At 41.2% G+C, this 5,000-nt stretch overlaps 1 protein-coding gene and 1 long non-coding RNA gene across 2 annotated transcripts in view; one reads left to right on the forward strand and one right to left on the reverse strand.

Annotated features, from left to right (window-relative positions):
- LOC138052024 (large ribosomal subunit protein bL20-like) overlaps positions 1–5,000 on the reverse strand; it is a 596,113-nt gene that overhangs the window by 213,173 nt on the left and 377,940 nt on the right. The window lies entirely within an intron of this gene.
- LOC138052026 (uncharacterized) lies at positions 733–2,654 on the forward strand. The gene is made up of 2 exons (XR_011132980.1): positions 733–1,053; positions 1,954–2,654. It is a non-coding gene; the product is annotated as an uncharacterized lncRNA (long non-coding RNA).

The following is a 5,000-nucleotide window of genomic DNA, read 5'->3' on the forward strand; positions in this document are numbered from 1 at the left end:
TTTCAGCTTCGCCCCTTTGAATTACAAACTGGTCTAGTCAGAACATTACTAGACAGAGTATATAAGATCAACAATTCCTGGGTGGTTTTCATCTGGACGTCAAGAAGCTTATTTTCTTACTACGGAAAAATTGTTTTCCGTCGTGGGTGATCGACAAGATTATCCACAGGTATCTTTCTAAGAAAATGAGTTCTTCTCTGACTGGGCGGGACGCCTCATCCAACTCCGGGAAAACTTCTACGCACTTCTATAAACTCCCTTATGTTGGCCGGTTTTCTGAAATCGCCCAGACCAAGTTAAGACAACTACTCAAACACTATTGCAAAGCTGATTTAGATATTAAGTTGGTCTTTAGTACATTTAAACTTAGAAACATGTTCAGCGTGAAAGATTCAGTACCGCAAGGTCTACGTTCGCGTGTCGTTTATAAATTCTCGTGTGCTGGCTGTAATGCCAGCTACATTGGCGAGCATCTCTTGTCGGACAAGTCTTCGCATGTTTACAGACACCTGCAGTCATCTAGGGCCTGTCATGACTCTTGTAACACAGAATGTTTCACGATCTTAGATTCTGCCGCCTCAAAATTCCAAATTAAGATCAAAGAGGCATTGCACATTAAGTGGGAAAATCCCATTCTTAATCAGCAGTTGAGGCATTTAGATTTGTCTCTTTCTTTTTAATTACGTTGTTCTTTTGTCTTTTATCTTATTGCTATGTGCGCTATTTTTGTTTTCTGCGCATTTCACACTTCATATTTAAATTGTACGCAAGTTCTGACATGTAATTTTGCAACATACCTTAACATAAATTCAAATGTACAACCGTTGAAAAGCTCATTTGCAACTGAAGATGACATGAGTATGTCGAAACATGTTTTGTAAATTGAAAACGATCGTTTCTTTTTTGAGAGTTATTGTTACTCTGCTATCTTTACGTCCGCTTTGTATTGTATTTGTAGATTGACGCCTCTGCCAGTGAAAAACATCGACTTGAAGAAAAGCAAAGATCCTCAAGAAAACAAAGGGACTTGACTAACGAGGCTTGGTCTCCAAGGTAACTTGTGTAGTTGTAAGAATTGCCGAAAATGACAGCTGCCTTTAACTCTGTGTGTTCGTGTCCGCCTCCGCCTTATTGGGTTCCGTTTTGTTTCCGTTGCTACGTGTTGAAGGGATTTTTGTACGTAGCAGAAAATATTCTAAAGAATTGTAGCGAGGAAGACTACTAATCGTATTTATTCCCTGAAATCAGGAACTTCTACTAAGAAAATAAGCAATCCAATATTCGTGTACTGAGTTCATCAGCCGGCTGCCGCACTCGCTCCTTGGCTACCTGACAATCCTGTCCCGTGTTGGGTTTTCACTTCAGAACTGTGTCCCATGAAGTTCAGCTTGTTGAACTTCATGGGACACGTCGTACAACATTCCCCTGCAACATGAACCCTCGTGTCTGACCACCTTAAAACAAAGCCATTTCATTTGATGACAATGGCCGTTTTTATACTAGAGACGCATAATCCGTCCAGACGAATCATGCGTCTCTTATGTTATCCGTCTGGTGTAAATACGGGACGAACTATATGAGACGCATAATTACTGCCATTACTGAGATCCAGCAGTAGATAACACGATCAGTCATATTATATGGCAACTGAAGCGTTAAAAAGGAGGGCAATATATTGTGAATCTTTCTCAAGAGATTTTTACTATCGTGAATCGCCATGACATGACACCCTTAAAATTATTTACCTAAGAATTTTTGAGACGACGCTCTTTGATAAATACTTCTTAGGTCGTCACTTAATGGAAGCTATGGATTCCGTAATAAATCCTTTACTGGCTAAGAAGGGTGCCTTGTATTTTGCAATGTTCAGGTGAAACGCTCTAATTGGGCCTGAATCTAATGTGGTGCATTTCTGGATGTAATTGAACGCTATCGTGTCATGTTTTTTTGTAGGTGGTTCGTACCCAAAGAGGACTCTGATTCTGGAACATTCTGTTACATGTACAAAGGAGGCTACTGGAAAGCCAGGTTAAAGGGCCAATATCCTGATTCACCCTATATCTACTGAACTCATAAAGGATACTGGCAACGATTGTCAAGAAATGCATTGTCCAACTTAGAACTTTTTGCTGCAATCTGATTTTTTCATTAAATCGGTTTGACCATCGTATTCTAGAATTTCTATTATATTGGCTTTAAGAATCAATTGAACACAGAGCTCTAAAGATATGAAAAAATTGCTGTAAGGCATTTATTCCGAAATTGTCAAAAGCAAAAACCGTAATGAAAATCGCGTGATTTCATCTAGCAGACTACAAGCAGGCGCTGCTGGTACTCAGTGACCGGTTGGAAGATTGGGTTGGGCATTTGCCCTGGATGGTATTACTTACATGAAAAAAGTCAGTAATCTCGTACCCATTACTCTACTGGGTTTGCCAAAAGAGAAATGAAATGAAATGTCAATTTTTTTTCTTTTCTGTAATAAGGTACGGCTGTGATCTATTTAATCAAGTATTTTTCTGTTCTGATGAATGAAAGGCGGTTTGGAAAATTTCAAGTTAAGAATTAATCGGTTCCCAAACTTGGTCTTAAATCATTGGAACAAGTTACTTAAGTTTATTTGTGTCTGTAAAATAAAGAACTGTGTTTTGTCATTCAGTTGTTGTGTTTAGTGTGTATTTACCTGATCGTGCTTTTCAAACGATTATTTCAATCCAGTTGTTTGATATCTACCAGGCAGTGGTTTGGGTATTGGAAGCCAGACAGACCATTTTTCCTCCTCCTTCGAAATGCGTTCCATTTAAAAGAATGGCTATTGAAGTTTGGTAGTGCCCACCTCCCCCCTCCATGTACAATTATTGAATGCAACATGGGAAATTAAAAATCAACATTACAAGGAGGAATGAAATGGAGGAGTGCATGGTTTGCCAAAGCGTATTGGCAGGTACTGCAAGATTGAATTCGGCTTTTACCATGAGTCTTCGTCGTAGTTGTCTTATTTTGCCGTCACGTGCTTTTAGAACGCTTGACTGCTAGTAAAAAACTTTCTACCTTCAAGGTTGTAATGTGCCTCACCGATGACAAACTATATCCAGTTGCTTTAGTCGCGCAGAATGTTTTAAGCAGTTGTCCTGGCCAGTTTTTCGTGTGATACTGTGCTGGTGAATAGCACAGAGAACTGGGTAAAGCGCAGTTCTCGCACCTAAAGCACCAAATAATCAAACAGAAATATCCGAATGGCCGAAAACGTCGTTATTTAAACTGCTCCTTTCACAGTTGACAACTTTCACACTTTTTTTAAGTCGCTAAATCAGTCCAACGATTTGGACTGCTCTTCCCCGCCATCAACCGCAATTAAGCGAGCACGAGAAGAAGACCGCTGAGCGCCCGTTATTTCTCAATTTTCTTGTTTTCCTTCGCGACCCGTACACACCAGGGGCCCGTTTCTCGAAATTCCCGAAATCTTTTCGGGCCCGAAAAGCCATCTGTGAAATGCCAAACGCTTGTTCTGGAAAGCCGATCTTTTAACATGCTTTCAAGGTAACAAAAAGAAAAAGGATCATATTGGGTTCCTGAGCACCCGAAAATTAACTGTGAAGTTTGACGAATTAAATGCTTTCCGCTCTTGAGTTACAAAAGGAATTGTGACACCCGAAAATAACCTTTTTAAGTTTCTGGACTTTCGAGAAACGGCTCCCAGGGGCCCGTTTCTCGACAGTCCCAAAAACTCTTCGGGCCCGAAAAGCCATTTGTGAACCTGCCAACCGCTTGTTCAGGGAAGCCGATCTTTTAACAAGTTTTCAAGGTAACTAAACGGAAACTGACTGTGAAGTTTGATGACTTAAATCGTCCTCATTCTTGAGGTACAGAGGGAATTGTGACACCCGGAAATGGCCCGTAAAGTTTCGGGACGTTTGAGGAACGGGCCCCTATCTACCGGATAAATCACTATCCAGCGGATAAACACTAGCAAAACCAATTGAGTTATCCGGCGAATAGTGAAAGATCCGGTGAATAGTGATTTATCCGGCGAATAGCGCTATCCATCGTTTGAGCAACTGGGGCCAGGACGGTATTTCAACTTGTTAATTTTTTTTTCTTGACAAGTGCACTTGTTCAAAAGCTAGCATGCTAGCTATGGAATTCCTTCCCCCATCGTCGCAACAAATGTCTGCTCGCCAACAATTATTCCAACCAATTGATGGTGAAACGTCTTCCTTCCAAATCATACTTGAAGTATAAACAAGGGGACATAGCTCGGACTTCCACTCTCTGGGACCTCAGAATCCGAAAGGCTCTAGCTAGGGAAGCTTGCAACAAATCGGGTAGAATATGGCGCAGCAATGTCAAGTGTTATGAATGACTCATGGCTTTAATTGAACACTTAACTGTGATGCAAAATCGGCGCCTCGATGAAATCTACAGGTACCCCCATGCAGGCAGATTTCAAAACATACTCTGGAGCGAGCATGCCACCCTGAAGCGAACATATGGTAACTTAAAACCAATCTCTGTACTTTTTGGCCCAGAAACGCCTGGATTTTGCCCGCAACCGCGACACGACCATTAACTTCACTGCCCTGGGAACGGGCGTTTAGACCCCATTACTCTCGTTCATTATAGGTTCTCTTACAAAGTGTTCCTCAGGTCAGCGGGTTTGACAATGTGATAATGCACTATCATCACCTGTGACAATAGATCGTTTTCACTGTCACGCAACAAAAAAATAAAACGAAAACCGTTCAATGAAATAAGACAAAAACTTCGAATGTTGTAGGAGACACATCAATAAATCACCTCAAAAATTCTCAGGTCCGTGCGGTACATCGTTTCTAAGTTATTTGTCGGGGCGTTTTACGCAACTTCATAGAGTTTTGTATGGAGCCGCCATGCTGGTGCACCACTGTTGTGCACTAATATGGCGGCCAGAAATGCACACTAACACCTGGAATTAACTTAGCGATGAAAGCCCCTGCATTTCGCGCATGAGATAAAATACA

This window comes from Montipora capricornis, chromosome 6, assembly GCF_036669925.1.
Source record: "Montipora capricornis isolate CH-2021 chromosome 6, ASM3666992v2, whole genome shotgun sequence".
NCBI classification, from domain to species: Eukaryota; Metazoa; Cnidaria; class Anthozoa; order Scleractinia; family Acroporidae; genus Montipora; species Montipora capricornis.